At 37.6% G+C, this 18,090-nt stretch overlaps 1 protein-coding gene and 1 long non-coding RNA gene across 2 annotated transcripts in view; one reads left to right on the top strand and one right to left on the bottom strand.

Moving 5' to 3' along the window:
- Positions 1 to 18,090, bottom strand: part of Rnls (renalase, FAD dependent amine oxidase) — a 262,255-nt gene that overhangs the window by 209,109 nt on the left and 35,056 nt on the right. The window lies entirely within an intron of this gene.
- Positions 438 to 9,233, top strand: LOC131907829 (uncharacterized). Its single transcript, XR_009378504.1, has 3 exons — positions 438 to 540; positions 2,242 to 2,356; positions 9,047 to 9,233. It is a non-coding gene; the product is annotated as an uncharacterized LOC131907829 (long non-coding RNA).

Below are 18,090 nucleotides of genomic sequence, written 5' to 3'. Positions count from 1 at the left end.
GCCAATAGCAAGGCAGGAGAAAGGATAGATGGGATTGGCAGGCAGAGAAAATAAATAGGAGGAGAAATCTGGGAAGAGGAGATCAAGGAGCAAGAAAAGGAGAAGGAGAGGAAGATTCCAGGAGCCAACCACCCAGCTACACAGCAAGCCATGGAGTCAGAACTAAAGAAAGATATACAGAAATAGAGAAAGGTAAAATCCCAGAGGCAAATGGTAGTTGGGATTATTAAAATGAAAAAAAAAAAAAAAACCTGGCAAAAAACAAGCCAAGCTAAGGCCGGACATTTATAAGTAAGAGTAAGCCTCTCTGTGGTTTATTTGGGAGCTGGGTGCTGTCCCCCTCCAGAGAGCCAAAGAGAAAAAGAGTAAGAAAACAAACAACTACAAAACTCTAGGTTCTATAGGTTGCTATGGTCACAGTGTCTTTTTACAGCAATAGAAAAGTAACTAAGGCAGATAGGATGGCAATATGGGTGCATCTGATTCTCCTTAGTGAAACTGAAGTGAGAGCTCACGTCCTCAGTGGTGAAGCACTCTCTTGTAAGTCGAATTGCTAAATGGCCTTATTAATAAAACACCTGGAGCCAGATATTGGGGTAAATTCTGAAAGATCAGAGAGACAGAACAAGCCCCAGCCAACCTCACCTTGCCAACTCCTCAGCCGACTATGTTTCCTCAGACTGAATGCCTCTGAGTCCTCACCCGGAGGAGATCGCAGCTGAACTGCTGCTTAAAAGCCTAAAAGCTTAAAAACCTCTAGTTCCTGGTCCTTACACCTTATATACCTTTCTACTTTCTGCCATCACTTCCTGGGATTAAAGGTGTGTGTCTTTACTAAGCAAGACATGAGATCTCAAGTTCTGGGATTAAAGGTGTGTGCCACCATGCCTGGCTCTGTTCCTAATGTTGCCTTGAACTCACAGAGATCCAGATGGATCTCTGCCTCCTGAAAGCTAGGATTAATGTCATGTGTGCCACCACTGTCTGGCCTCTATGTCTAAGCTAGTGGCTGTTCTGTTCTCTGACCCCATATAAGTTTTATTAGGGTACACAATATATTGGGGGACATAATATATCACCACACTCTCTAGCTCAGTCCTCCTAGCTACCTATCTCATTGGGGCTTCCTAGACTCCAGCCATCTTGGTTTGAGCTTCTCCCCATACTCTCCAGCTTTACCACACCCCAGGCAGGACACTAAAGGCCTGTCTCTGAAAAACAGGCACATTTAAATTAAGGCCACAATGTACTAGTGTTCAGGAGCACCCTCTCACAGATTCCTCAGGGAACACTTTGGTAACTCAGAATAAGGGACTATTTCCCCCAAAACATCATAAAATCTTCAACTTTTAAATCCACATGCTTAGACTGGGGAATACTTTCACCTAATTCATACAAGCTACTTCAGCATTATTGAGAGGTCTACATTACATGATTTTAGCATTACCTTGTTGTCCTCAGTGAAATGTACCAGCCCACGGAAACCCATCTTCACACACACACACACACACACACACACACACACACACACACACACAGAGCTGATGATAGGAATTGTGGTACCACACAATCCAAACAAAGAAATTCTCAAACATCCAAAGCCCAAACCAAACAAAACCAAAACAGAGAGGACTAAGAGTAGAGATTCAATTTGAAGGGGAAAAAAACCTCTAACGCATCTCGACATAAATAAAGAAATTATTATACCTTTTTCACACACTGTTACTAAGAGTGACTGAGGAAATGTGGCTATAGTGAAGTCTCTGTCCCTAAAAGGTGACTCTGTCCTGATTACTACTATATTGAACTGATTTCTAACCCCTTACTTCTCCTCTCCATTTCTTTTGTTCCACTTTTTGATAATAATTTACTCAATATTTCTAAAATTCAAAGTTTTATTTATTCATTTGTTTATTTTTGTTACTGTCACCTCAGAATCTGTAATTTTACTTACCTCTTTTTAGAATTCCAAAGTTAGTTACTGGTCAAATACATGTACATATTTTGTTTGGTGTTTTAGTTTCAAAACCATGAAAAAGCTATTTGTTTATCATGATTGATCAGTGATGAAATACTTCTACAAATCTGACTGAACTCACCATTGCTTCTCATGTCTGACTTCTTTTCTAAATGGTTTGCTTCTCTTAAGTACAACCTTTAATACATCTTACAGTGGTTGCAGCTAGATGATAATAATCCTTTAGTCTTTGCATAACTAAAAATGTATTATATTCTCAGAAGGTGTGGCCTTGGTTCTGGGTGAATATGCCTTGTTCAGAAAAACCTTCTTCCTAATAAGTATGTGATAAATCCATAGGAACAGAGTGAGAACCCCAAGATAGGATCATCAAAGAAGGTAATGAAATAACACATGGCTGACAGAAATGCATGGTGGCTGACTCCCTATCAAAGAAAAAAAATGAGAATTTGCTTTTAAAAATGAAAAGAAAAGAATAAGTATCATGTAATGGAAGGCAAAATGAGGATGTGTTTCCAGTAAACATTCCTAAAGACACTGGTTCCAATGCTTGATGCAAAAATTAAGAACTATTTATGAAAGTGGATAAGCCACTGTATTCAACTCTTAAGGACTGGAGGACAATATCTGATTTCGGTTGTTGTGATTACATGAGGGACAGAGGACATCAGAGGTTAGCCTTCTTTTATCAGCATTCCTGAAGTTAATAAGTATTGCAGGGCCACAAAGAGAACCACAAAATCAGAAGGTCATGCAAGAGTACAAGAAGAGAGGAGAGTACAAAAGCATGATTTCTAGATTCATCCTTCGGATAAGTTGTTTGTATTTTATCTTGATGGTGAATTGAATTCATCAGAGCATTTGAAAAACCCATGTTGCATTAGGTGCACTATAATTCCATTTAGTCCAGATAAAAGCTGCTGGAGAGAGCAAGGACATTCCAAGTACAAAAATCAATGCTTTTTTTCCCTAGGTTGAGTTTAGCCACATAAGTGGTCTCTATACCTGGCCACAGCACAGATTTCTGTGCTACTCAATAATAGCTATATATCTCTTGCCAGTGCTGAATTTTTGCTACTTTTATTAATCTAAGTAAATTTCACATAATCACACACAATAAACCAGTGCACAACTTTTGCCAAACATCCCTTTTATAAGCCTGTTCCAGTGCAGTGATAATACTTCTCATGGCTCCCCAATGGATGTGAAGTATTCTCACAACTAGATATTAAATAGAATGGAATAAGTACATTTTACTTTCATGTAAAATCTATTTGTACTGCATGGGTTTATGTTGGATAAATAGATGGTGAACGCAGAAATTTTCAAATCAGCTCTTCATTCCCAGAAGCAAAATCATAATTGCCTCTAAAGCCAAACATTGAGCATGCCTACAAGAAGATATGGACATACTTAAATTACATTGGATTGCTTTTGTCTCCCAACTGTTATCTCTCTTAAGAATAAAAGCATCAGTTTGACATTCACTGGAGATATTTTCAAGCATTATATTATAAAATTCATTTACCTAAGTTCCTTAAATTTTTTAGGGGGAAGAGAATTTACTGTCAATTTGAATCGATATATATGACTGCCTTTGCATTTCTGTTAACTACATAATCTAATTTACGTCTTTACATTTTATTTATGCATTGTCATACCTACATAGAAACTGTAAATGATATAATAAGAAAAACTTTATCAGATCTACAATATTATTTAATTAAATATATCATAGAATATTTTAGTTGCTATGTACTTTATTTGATGATATACCATTAGTTATAGCTAAAAATGAATCTCTCATTTGAAATAGAAATACTTAATACTTTGCTCCTATGGGAATAATAAATCATTCCTTTCTTCATAATCTATTTTATGGTATTATTTTTAATAATTTCTTCTTTTGGGATCAAAAGTAAAATTTAGCAACCATTTATTAAGCTTTTATTTCATATAAGTTATTTCCATGAATTCTAAAGAGGATACAAAAAGAACAAGATGTGACTACAGCCTTAAGAAACTTCAAACCTGGTACAACAAATAAATACTCCAACAGAGCATGGCAAACACCATGGAACACTTGAGGAAAATGTGCTAGGTGAACTCTGTTTTTAGTTAGCCATCATGAGAATCTTGAAAATGAGGAAGGTCCTAAAACACCAGCAGTTACTTACTGAAGTTCTCACTCAGCTGCCCTGGAGGTTCAAACCTATGGTCCCCATGATTAAGAAATGTACTGACGTTCTCATTGAGAAGGAATACTTGTGGCTAGTTAGTGCTAAAAACAATACAGATATTTACTTAACCCTTGCAGAAGAGAGCCACAAGGTCTCTCTGAGCAGCCCTGCACCTCCCTGTGTAAAACCAAGACCACAGCTCCTACCAGCTAGCTTCCAACCAAAGCAAAACGGCTCAGGACTGATGCACTTCATGTCTGTAAAGATGGACACCAACACCATTTAATCTAACTTTAAAACAGAGGAGAAGTGAACCTTCCACGCTGAGGGTTGCATGCTACTATATTTAAATCAAAAGACTGGCTACCTGATTAACAGCTGTCATCTGAAGCAGCACCCAAAACGTTGGCAGTGTTTTGAGGACAAGTCTGAAAGGACCAACATGTAATTTGCTATGGAAAACTATTAGCGTGTTTTTATTCCAAAAATGTGAAAATAAGCTGAAAAGATTTCTGTGCAAATAAAAATGAATCAATTCATCCCTTACTTGTACCCAGTTGTGTTGCATTAATCATCCCTGACCACCAATTAAAGTTTTCCACTGCTGAAACTCCAGAGCTTTGCAGAATGCAAAAAGTTCTAAGAGACATCATTCTTTGTTTCTCTTCCAAATACCCCTGGGAACCCTACATTTGAAGAACTACACTATAAAATTATCATCAATAACATCTTTCCCCTGACTTTTAAGCCTTTTGCTAGAAAACTGGATGCTTAGTTAAGTACACATCTTGATGGATTTGTTTACCAAGATGACTCCTGCTGGGTCTCCAACATTCCCAGGATCCTAATCAGGAAAGAGAACACACTAGGACTTGAAAAGTTCCCCATGTACTCCTTCCTCCCAGTCACTAACTCTTTCATCTTTCTACATCAAGTCAACATTACCTTGACTTCTAATAGCACACAGTAGTTTTTACATTTCACATAAACGGAATCAAATACTCTATGCTCTTGTGTATTTAGTTTGTTTGCTTTTTTTCACTCTGCTTTGAGAGTTATGTTGGTACTATAGGTATTTAGAAGTTCTGTTTTTCTTCTGTGTAGTATCACATTGTACCAATGTAACATACTTTAAGCATTTCACTGTCCTTGCTTCAGCTGTCTAGCCTCTTGGTCAGCAAACTCTGGGTATCCACCTGACTTTGCTTCCCAAAACTGGGCATATAGGCACACACAGCAGTGCCTAGTTTTTTATTTGGTGCTGAAGATATAAACCCACATCCTCATGCTTGCAAATCAAACACTCTTGTACACCAGACCATTTCCCCAGCCCCTGAACCCCTTTTGGAAAGAATTAGTAAATTTTCCTTCAATAGTTGATAGAATCATGTTGATCTTCTGTCATTGTAATGGCTGGTATAGAAAGCTATGTATCACTGATAAGTGCGGTCTAACTCAAATAGCAAGGTGACTGTGAAAGACTGCTAAAAAGGCCAGTCCACGGTCTAGAACCCAGGCATGAGTGCTGACACAGGGGTCCAGCTGTTCTGAATTTGTAATGTACTTTTTGAATTATCCATTCAAATCTTCACCTACACTAAAGTTTTGAAATATGGACTGAAGTTTGGGGGATTCTCAAAACCACAATCCTGTTTTAACTTGGAGATCATGCTGGCTTCAGCATCACCACAGTGTTCTGATGCATAAGTCTCCTGGGCAGTGTCTTTGCAAAGAACTTCTGAAACATATCTGTTATCTAGGAACCTGAAGACAACCACCACTTGACTGGGGTGTCTTCTAGTTCCTCCTCTTCTGAATTGTTAGAACTTTGCTTCAACAAGTACTAATAGTATCAAGAAAGCAATCCAGGTTGTAGGGGGAGGGTGGTCACTGGATAGCTGGGCCTTTTTGGTAACTGCATTATTATTTACGAAGCAAGCAAAAGCTTTATCGAGTTCAGACATGAACCCAAAGGATGCTTATTTTTTTTTCATGAATGTCCAGTATTATCTATATGCACATTTTGGGTCATTTAAAATCAGCTTATTTATACTTATCAATTGATATACTATCCTGATTATGAATCTATATCCAGTAGTTTTTTTTTTTTGATTCTTCTAGGCCATCCTGAATTCCAAACCCAATATTTTACATGTGGCCCAAATCTTCAGCCTCATTAGCATTCAATAAACTCTAAAAATTTCCAAATATGGTTTGATGGGGATCTGCTCACATTTCCATGCTCTCTCATCTTTTGTGCTTTCCAGAAGGCAAACCCATACTCTCCGTTGTTCCAGACAACCTCTGCCTTCCTATATATTCAACAATTGAGATCTGGTGCAGGAAGTCAGTCCTCTCTCTGCTGTAAAGTCTCTCTATATCAACTAAAATTTGCAATTCATGATCTTCATTCAGTCCAGTTACATGTAAGATTATACTCTATCACTAATCAGTCTGGTATTGATGGTTTCGCCACTTCTTACTTTTCAAACAGTTTTTAAATAGCATGCTACCTACCTGTTTATTCAATGGCCTGAAAAGACAGTCTCTCCAAGTCATCAATGCAAGTGAATGGATTAGACTCCTTTTGTCCTCTGTCGCATTCATGATGAACCTAAGGGGTACTGAGATAGGCATAGATTCCATCCAGCACTTTGCTGAAGAATTAGAAATCCTCTCATCACTGAGTACAGAAGTTCAATACACCCACATCCATCAGATTATCTCTCCTTATAATGTTTGTCATGTAAATCTTCAAAAATTTCTGAAGTTGTTTGTACAGTTTCAAACCAGCAAACCAAGCTCCTGCAGGTGTCTATTATTATTTTTTTTTAAACTTGGAAGGAAGCATTCCAGCTTCCCCCATGCCCCATGCTTAGGGAGATTGATTACACTAGTACAGTAGTTATCAATGTGAGTGTAGTGTTTCCTTCATGTGGACTGCACCACACTGTATCTAGTGTATAGCTGTTGGATTCCTGCTCTGAGGACATCTCAGATGTGGTCAAGACTTATCCGCTTCAGCACATGATGACCTTATGAGTAACATTTGGAAGTTCTTCAGTGCAGTCATCCTCGATCCAGACACAGCTAATTCTCTGTTAGTTGAAGATATATTTATCATTTCAAATTCATTCACAACAGTTCAGAAACCATGTCCTTTAAGTATAGAGAGTGGCATGGCTTTGCAGCCTAGCTACCATGGGCAACTAGGGCAGAGGAGCTCACCTTAAAAGTCTTGGTGAGGGAGGCAGCTAAAATTACCTACTGCCCTGTAGACCAGCACCCAACATATACCATCTAAAATAATATATATATTATCCAAAATAATATATAATATCCAAAATATATATAATAACAACACATGCCATCCAAAGCAAGGATGTACAAAGCAAGGTGAAGCTTTTATCTGCTCAGATATTAGTCTACCAGAAGTAATCTGCCTTTGGAGGTTACCATGACTCCCACAGATACATGAATGTCAAAGAAGGCATATAAGGGAAAGTTGATGCTCAGCCCCAAAATTTGCTGAATTTTAAATGCTTATAACTAAGAAAGAGTTTTATTTAAAAGCCATGACTAGAAACAGCTGCAGTTAGTCTTCAGAATTAAAATCTGCAAGACCTAAAAAACAACACAAAACCCCAAAGGACCTCATTAACCCCTAAGGAAAGAAGGCATTTCTACCATGGTTGGTTTTGATCAGCATTTATCTCTCTGGAAAACAAAAAAACCTCCTCAAAACTAAACCAACCAAACAACAATACCCAAAACTCATGTAATGCCTGCATTCAGAGATAATCCCCTAAGAGTTTAAAGGAAGGCTTTGAGGAAAGGAAAAAAAATGTATACATTCCTAGTGAAACACAATAGTAGTGAACAGTGATTTAACTTTTTGTCTTTCTTTTGAGTTTTGAATATATCCAGTTGCATCATAATTTTTTAAAAGGCTTACCTATGGAGTGAGGCATTTAAAATAAAAGTAAAACAACAAGATAATTATGAAAGATGGGAGAGTGTGTCGGAATTGGCTCTGTCATTTGCCTTGTTCCGACTTTCACACTCAAGGTCCCACATCAGACTTTGACTGCTGACTTAGAGTTCTGACAGAAGTTATCCATTGCCTTTACGGAAAAGATTTATGAAACAATGTTAACTGGGTCTTTTAACTATTTGGCATCACTTTTCCTAAAAGAAGGTGGCCAGACAGGGTAGAGTGACTTTATAAGCAATATTGAGTATCTTGTCTCTCTTTAATGGGGTGACTCTTCTGTGCCATCTCAAAATTCAAGCCTTAAACCACAGCAACTCAAACTATGGTTTCTACAAAGACTTAGTGAGGTGGACAAGCGACAGATTAACCACTGATGTCAGGCAAAAAAAAAGCTAAAAGGCCTTCTGCTTAGCTATTTTTAAAAGATTAATTTATTTTCTAATTATGGGTGTTTTTGTGCATCATGTGCATGCAGTGCCCACAAATACCAGAAGAGAGCATCATCCCCTGGAACAGAAGTTAACCTATTAGCTACTTTCTTATGATCTACTCACTTATACAAGTCTATGTTGTTTTCTACTTTCTGTACATATAGACCTTTTTTTTTTTTTTTTTTGCTTAGTAACAGCTACCTTCCAGTTAAACAATTCTTACAGCTTACAAAATACTTTTACATATAATATCCTACAATAACAACACTAATAATTTGAAGGCTAGGTCTATACCAATGAAGATGATAATGAAAAATGCAGAAAATGATAGATTAAACTCTGAATGAATGGAATGAAATTAGAGACTTTAGCTCAAATTCACTGTCTTTCTAGGCAAAGAACAGGACCCAGACTTTCAGAGTGAGGGTGCTATAGCCATTCATTCTGTGTATTCTCTCTGTAGCCCCACAGGAACTATACAGTACAGACTTGTAAAGAAGACACTATCTGGTTCTCTACCACATTGCCTTCAGCATCTAGTAAAGGTAATGTGGTACCTGGAAGCACAGGAATTCTCAGTACATATAAGCCATGAGTTAACCTCTATAAATACCAAACTTAGCTTTAACACAGATATATTGAATATTTTCTTTTATTCATTCATTCATTCATCTATCTATCTATCTATCTATCTATCTATCTATCTATCTATCTCTATCTATTTATTTAAGACAGGTTTTCTCTGTGTCTGTCTATCTATCTATCTATCTATCTATCTATCTATCTATCTATCTATCTATCTATCTATTTAAGACAGGGTTTCTCTGTGTAGCTTTATGACTTTCCTGGAAATCACTATGTAGCCCAGGCTGGCCTCGAACTCACAGAGATCTGCCTGCCTCTGCATCTAGAGTGCTTGTTTTAAAGGCATGCACCACCACTGCCTGGCTTGAATATTTTCTTAAAACTGGTTTCAGGTTCATGATTTTAGAATCAATGTAAAAAACTGTGTATACTAAAAAATTGATCACTCAAACTAAGATCATAAAATTACATCTTTATTTACTTTTACATAATCATCAAGACAACTTGTAAATAAGCAGTCAAGCCCCAATGGATACATCATCAGCAAGCTCCTGCACTTAAACTAAGGCTCAGGGACTATCACATAAGATGGAGGTGGAAGCAGAAAGATTATAACAGCCAGAGGTCTAGAACATCTGCTGAGAGACTGTGTCTCCTAGGCATTACAGGGACGCTACAGCCATGGTACCTCAACAGTATGACTGTCTAAACAAGATTTGAACAATGGAAACACAAATAGAGGTGCTAATGTGGAAGGGGGCAATCTCAGGGGTCACCACCCCTAGACAAAGAACTACAGAGAGGGAGAATCAATCTTCCCCAGAGATGAGACTCCTAACTGGTTATCCAATAGGAAATGATCAGCCTTGAAATCATACATATACAAGAAACACTAAAGAGACTCAATAAGTTGTATTTATATATGTGTGTGTAACCATGATAATCAAAGAAAAAGATTATGAATTAGAGAGAGAGTACGGGGAACATGGGAAGAGATGAAGGGAGGGCACGTGGGAGGAGCTAGAGGGAGGAGAGAGACAAACAGAAAGGATGTAATGATATTTTAGTCAACTGGTAACTTCTAAAAACTAAACTGAAACTTTTTCATTTATGTCATTAATAGATTTTAACAATTTATAGACAAGACATTGTGCTATAACTTTTATAATTATAAACTAAAAAGTTATATTAAACTAATTAAATTAGATGTCACTTTCATCAGAATAATGCCATTATAATTTCAAATATAAAAGGTACTGTGACAAAAAAAGATTTAAAATAATTATCCAATTTTTAAGATTTAGGCTTTTTCTCACAATTAGTGAAATTTTACTTTGCTGACATATTTTTACAACTAAAGAACCTATTTTTTTAAGGGCTATGAGGAAGCAACAATAGTGTGTGCCATGGTATGGGTTTTAAATATTCTGTAAAGATCCACATACAAAAGGCTTGGCTGCCAGCCTGTGGTATTGCTGGGAGGCAGAAGGCTTAAGAGGTGGGACCTACTGGAAGAAAGGTTCCTGAGGGGAAGCAACCTTGAAAAGGGTGTTGGACTCCTGGCACCTTCTTTTGTCTCTTCTTACTTCCTAGCTACCAAATGATGTCTAACTTTGTCTCACCATTGACTCTTCATCATGTCATGATGCTTGCATTTGCCTGAGCCCAAAGGAACAGAGCTGTTCAAATACAGTCTGAAACCTGTGAGACTGTGGACCCAAATAAAATTTTGTGGGTATGCCACACATAATTTCTCATATGTTACAAATTTAAGTGCTTTGTGTGGTAAATTGTTAGAAAGAAGGAAAATTTGCTGTATCATATCAGAAATTGAGTTTCAGATACCCTAGTTTTCTTCTGAGTTCAAGACAAGATAGCTTAGAGCTGGCTGAGGTTGATCGTTCTCTTCCACCTCTGAAATGGTTAGATTACAGGTCTATGTAACTCTATCATTTCAGTTTAAGCCAAACCCCAGCTGAGGACCAAATCTAGGGCTGCTGGAATGTTAGGCTAGCACTCTGCCCTTTGAGCTACATCCACAGTGAAAGCCTTGGTGTCTATCTCAACATGATCACATCTGATATAATATGGTGACCATACATTTCCCCTTACTTCACAAAGAAGGTAATTTTCTTCAGTGGCCTGAAAGAAACATTCTAAAATATGGCTTGCATTTTAGAAATGCCAATTTGCAGCTGTTTTCATACATGATAAAACTGTTGACTGCGAAAACTATAGCCTGGACATTTCTATTATAAATGGAGAAAATAATTGAAATTGCATATTTCAGAATGGGATATAAAGCAATTCATAAATTTTCCAAGTTTTCTAAGTTTAAACTAAAAGCTTAGTACTTGGAAAGAACAACCACAACGATACTAGTTAGAGGATTAAAAGGGACAATGTTGATATACATATTTTAACTTTTTCATTGCCATGTAATTCATTCACTTTGTGTTTCTTTTGACAGATTCTGGCTGTTCTCAGTTATTTGAAATCAAGTGCTAAAACATAATGAAGCATACCCAGTATACCTGAATTCTACACATCATTTTTATTGATACATAGTTTGTCATGAAAATGACCGGCAGTGTCTGACGCATTTACCCTCTTTGCCTTTCAACAGGCAGCAGGAGAAGGAGCAGAGGGCCCTTTCTGGACAACCCAAGAACTGGCTTGACACCAGATTGTGCTGCATTGCATTAGGAAACCAGGAAGTCAGGGCTAGATGATTAGGGTTTTAAAGAGGAATACTTCTAACCTCCTTTAGCTTGAGGAGACAATTGGCTTTTAACAGCCAGCTCTGTTAGCCTCTAAAGTTAAGCCTCTGGATTCTTGTCGAGTCCAGGTCCAGGTCAAATTGACCCTTCAGGCAAAGAGAAATATTTACGTTGACCTGTGAAAAAATACAGGGGACAAATGTAGCTAGAGTTTTCCTGCCTGGCCCACAGTCAGGACAAATCTCTGACACCCGCCAGTCCCACAGCCGCTCAGACCCAACCAAGTAAACACAGAGACTTATATTGCTTACAAACTGTATGGCCGTGGCAGGCTTCTTGCTAACTGTTCTTATATCTTAAATAAATCCATTTCTATAAATCTATACCTTGCCACGTGGCTCGTGGCTTACCGGCATCTTCACATGCTGTTTGTCATCGCGGCTGGCAGTGTCTCTGACTCAGCCTTCCACTTCCCAGAATTCTTCTCCTCCTTGTCCCGCCTATACTTCCTCCTGCCTGAATACTGGCCAATTAGTGTTTTATTTACTAACCAATCAGAGCAACACATTTGCCATATAGAACATCCCACAGCAGACAAACAAAGATTTCCTGCTTTTAGTGTTCATTTGTGTGTGTGTGTGGGGTGTCTCAAGAGAAAGAAGCTGCCCTCACAGTCTGGTATCCCTCATGGGTGTATGAGAGGAATGAAGAGAACATTATCTTCCACAGCTCATTTCAAGGATATGCTAAAGCATCCCCAGGAGGCGGGTGAAAGAGAGACAGCTTGGTATTTTGCATGGAGGTGTAGTTATGCACCTTTGGGATTATTCTTAGCAAATTTCGGCTTAGTGACATGGCTTGATTAAAAGCAGATCCCTGTGATTTACAAATTCCCAAGTACAATGAATGGAGAACTGTCACTCACAACCACAGAGGAGCCTAAGTGTTTAGACCAAATGTCTTGCAATAAGTTCTGAGAGCAAGTATGAGGCTGAGGGGAAGCATGAGTGTTTAGACCCACACAAACTTTCAGTGACAAGAGAAAGAAGCCAAGGAGCTTAGATCATGCCTGGGAATAAACAGCGGAGAAGCATAGAATTCCCTTTTGACTTCTCCTATGGATTCACTAAATATATTTGGAAAGAAATAGTCTTATTTGCTTTGGTTTATCTACAAAGACAGAGTGCAATTCTTCTACTACACATTCATAATTCTAGACCTGACTTTTTTCTGTAAAGATGAAGTGACACTTGGTGGGACACTAATGACCCCACAGTGAGGCCTGTGCATGGAGCAGAAAAGGTTAAATGATTAATTTGCCAAATTCAATTGCTAGGAAAAGACGGGCCCATTCCAGTCAGTATAAATTAGCAAAGCATTTAGGAACTATTTTCAGGAGCACTAGACAGCACTGCTGGAGAGTCTGCAAACCACAAGTGATATCAAAGCTGGGAGGCTGCAGAGCTTCCAGGGGCCTGAGCACTGATAATAGATACTAAAATTATTGCTCAAGAGGCAGATTTAATTATGAAGGGCCCGGAGAGCAGTGAAGTCCTTGGAAGGCTTCCCTCAGAGTTTTATAAGAAATAAGATAATCAGCATCTTCAAATGTAATCACAAAATACAATAAAAATGCTAAGGCATCTCAAGAGACTTTCGAATACATTTCCCTAGAATAACATAAAATCATTTCTTGTTGGCCTGGTGACACAGGCCTACAATCTCAGCTACTAGCCATGTTGAGGCAGGAGGATAGCAAGTTCAAGGAGAGGCTGGAAACTCAGTAAAACTCTATTTAAAAAAAAAAAGAAGTATGGCTAGAGCTCAGTAGTAACTTGCCTACTATGAGTAACGACCTAGGTTCAATGCACAGTAAAGAAAAAAATAAAACAAAAAAATCTATAGGAGCCTTTTTGGAAATGGGTGTTTAAAAAGAAGTAGGCTTATTTTCACTGACCACAGCTTGTGTATTCCCACTTCCTCATGGTTCCCTTTGTTCACACATGTCAATCACACAGCCCTTTTGCTCAGTATTTCCAGTCAAATTCCTCATACTGTTTGCTGACTTGATGAGGCACCAGCCTCTTCCTTGAGCCCTCCCATGCTCTAAGCTCTCCCCAACCCATTTTCTCTTCCCCAGTTCACAGGATTCCAAGTTCTTGCTGTTCTCATTTGGGAAGTACATTGTAGAAATATGGATAAATCTCAAAAATGAACACCTACGTGTGAGAAAATTCATCTAAAACATTTTTAAGTTTTCTAATCTGTAAGTCCTCATCTTTCTGAAATTTCTTAAATGCCACTTCATACTTATTTTTGCCATTCTCATTGTATAATTTATGACACAAATTAAGCACCGTTTCAACATCCTGGCAAATTTTCAGACTCTGAAATGTGTATGCACTATCAGCAGATTTTTGTTTATATTTTTCCTCTCTTTCTGTCCTCTTTTTATTAAAATTTTAGCTTATTAAAAATTACATCCATATTCTAGCCAGTGAAGATCAAACATTTAGATAAGGTAAGTGACCACAGGAATGACTTACTACACCAACTACATGCTGTGGTGCTGCTGTCTTAGGTTTCTACTGCTGTGATAAAAACCCAATAAGCAAAGCAACACTGGTAGGAAAGTATTTATTTGACTTATATACCCCCCCCCCAGTCTATTGAGGGAATCAAGGCAGGAACGCAAGGGAGAAATGTGGATGCGAAACCAAAGTAGAGGCTCTGAGGGGCACTGATCACTGGCTTGTTCCCCATGGCTTTCCAGCCTGCTTTCTTATACATCCTAGGACACATGCCCAGGGAAGGCACAGCCCACAGTGGGCTTGTACCTCCCACATCAGAAAATACCCCTAGTCATTCACCAGGCCAATCTGGTGGGGCCATTTTCAGAATTAAGATTTCCTCTTACCAAATGACTCTAGTCAATGTCAGGCCAGCAAAAAACTAATCAGGATGAGTGCTAAATACTGTAGAATCAATTAATTCTAAAAGAATAGCCGTAGCTAAGAAAGGGGGCTTCCACAGTAAGACAGTACTGTGGCAAGGGATATCAAATTCAGACAAGTTGCTAATGGCAGAGGTACTAAGTGTACCTCTGAGTCATTAAACAGATACCAAATGAGACTGTTCCATGGCTTCATGGGGGAATGCAAGTTTTGTATGTGATACTGCATGATACAAATGGCACATTATCTTTCAAGCCTTATTTTGAAATACCAGCTCAAAACTTTCTTATGTATGTACAAGAGCATCGTCCCCATGGCCCTGCTTCCAATGTAGGGCATGAAAGAAGCCTGAAATTCAGTCTTCATCTGAATACACAAAAAAATATAAGTTCTGTCTCCTAGACAGAGTAGTGTTTGTCATTCATGAACCCATACCTGTTTATTATTTCAAAGTCCAGCAACATAAAAGGATCAGTTCTCCTCAGTCGCTTACTTGGGTTATTGGAGGGAGAAGCTATTTAGGACAAATGCACCATTCTTCAGTGTACCCAAATGAACAATGAGTTTCAGACACACTCTGGAGTGTTATTCATCAAACAGATACAATTAATTCTAGATTCATTTCTTATACCTGATAACAATGTCATTTATAAATTCATCAAAGTATTTAACATTGTTGCCCATTTGGAGACGTTCCAACAACTGTGAATATTTTGAACTGTTTTGCTGACCTCTTTGCTGAGTTGAATGAGAACTTAAAAGTACAAGCTTCTAAACTTAACGGCTGCTAAAATTTCTGAACTGTTAAAATGAAGATAGTTCACTGGTTTACATAGCAAGCAACAGTGAAGAATGAAGTGCTGCCCTTTTTTCTAACTTTGTTAGAAATTGTTAGACACTGTTTTCTGACTTTCCTACCCCAAACAATGAATGAGCCAATGAAAACAGCACCACAGAGCAGCTGCTGATAATGGTAACAGTTAAAAATAGCCCAAATGACTGGCTTCATGTGAGAAAAAGAAATTGTGTGGTCTAATTTATGGTTCATAAAATTCCGTCATGTCAGTGATAAATTAGGAATCATCTAAGCAAGAAATGTGGAAAATCTTTCTTAATTATGTCATGTTATTATAGAGTATATTAAATAAAATTTCTAGATAGTAAGTATAAGAAAACCCAGCAACACTATTTTAAAGGCTTCAAGTTCTGATTTAATCGACTTCTTATTAAGAAACCAAAGTAATGGTTAGACAAGAGACAAATGGACAAATGCAATGGACAAAAACATAAAAAAGCCGTGTAGAAGGCCTACAGTGCCCTCGGAGCTGATGTGCAGCAAACGCTCACTGAACTGGGTTCATGACTCATATCCATGGCCTTTATTGTGTTGAAAATGAAAGGTTAAGGAGAAGGGAACATATGCTTTATTCATTTGACTATTCTGAAGCATGGTCCTAAACAAAATAGCAACGCCTTGAAATAGAGTCTAGAGAGGTTTAAGTTTCCTCTAATTTACTTTTATAATGTTTTCTCTTTTTTATATACTGATTTATGGCAGTACTAATCCAATATTGAACCCTGGAGTCTGAAGTGAAAGTAGATGTGAATTTCCCCTGCCTGTTCTGGCATGTGCACATTCGAGTGGTACACTACCCTGAACTCGTTTAATTAAAAGACAACTACCTCTTTAAATAGTCTAAGTTAGTAAAGTTATGCAGCGCCTACTAACATACCGATTCTAGGAACATGCTAAGTGAAACTACAGGTGAAACAAATTTTATCTTGGTTAAAGTATATGTTTATCAAACATCTGAATTTTGAAATTTCAAAGTATTTGGTTTCCCTATTATGGAGAAGATGCATATAAATAATCCTTTATGAAATAATAGCCCTTTTTTCTTCTAGACAAGGAAGAGAATTATCTCATTAAAGAGTCTATGCTTACATAATTCCTAGCAATTTCCCAATGACTTTCTCAAAACCTTCTTACAATGAGGCAGGCTATCATTTTTTGCTAAATAAACTATGAAGCAATTAACTGGAAAAAAGCATTAGCAATAGTGAAAGAGAAAGACAGACAGACAGACAGGCACACACACACACACACACACACACTAATTTTCATCATAAAAGATAACTACATAAAGGACTCAGAAAAGGTTGTGTTTAATACTATTATCATAATCACATGAGAATGAGCTAATTTCATTAAAACAATCATTCACATACATACAAGTAGCAGTAAATGAACTCAGAAGGTTGTTTTTCATAGATTTATCTCTCTGTGTGTAACAATAATAATTAAAGAAAAAGAAGCCAAGAATTTGAAGGGAGTGCGTGAAGGGGCATGCGAGGTGTTGGAGGGAAGATACAGATGGGGAAATGATGTAATTAAAAATAAAATATATTTTATTATTATATTTTTATTTATTATATTTTATTTATATTAATTTATTACATTTATTAATATATTTTATTTTATATTTTAATTATATAAATTTAAAAAGCATTGTTCCAATGGAATGAACTGCTATATCAGTTTTCTATTACTGCTCTAACAAATTACCACAAACACAGAACCTACAAAAACCACAAACTTATTACCTCAAAGTTCTGCAATTCAGAAGTCTGAAGTAGATCTCTCAAGAACAGAATTGCAGTCCCACAGAGCTGTGCTTTTCCTGATACACTCTGGAAGGCCACAGACCTCACCCTATCCGGCTTCCAAAGGCTTCCTCCATTTCCTGCTGGCCGACCCCTTTCCATCTCAAGGCCAGCAGGCAAATTGCTATGAATTTTGCTCCTGTCATCACATTTCCCTCTTGGATTCTGACTCTTTTCCTTCTCTTCCCTTCTTGTCAGATTACATTTGGTCTACAGGATAATCTTTCCATCTCAAAATCATTAACAATTATATCTGCAGAGTCTTGTTTGCCCTATGACAAAACACATTGCCAAGTTCCTGGAATTGACATGCAGACATCTTTGAGGAGTGATTATTCTGACTGGCACACCAGAAATCAAACTATAGAAAATTAAAACTGTCCTTTTTGCCTTTTTACCACAATTCTACTACAGCTGACAAACCATAGTTCAGTTTATTTTTATTTGTTTACTTACTTATTTTTTGGTATGAGAAGCAATGTAAACACCGATGAAGAGTGTGATGTAACAGCTAAGATATGGCTCATGGATTCATGTGCTCTGGATTGCAAATTCAGTTCCCTCAGCCATGTAAACTTAATCAT

This window comes from Peromyscus eremicus, chromosome 1 (genome assembly GCF_949786415.1).
Source record: "Peromyscus eremicus chromosome 1, PerEre_H2_v1, whole genome shotgun sequence".
NCBI lineage: Eukaryota > Metazoa > Chordata > Mammalia > Rodentia > Cricetidae > Peromyscus > Peromyscus eremicus.
This window is presented reverse-complemented; position numbering and strand designations above follow the sequence as displayed.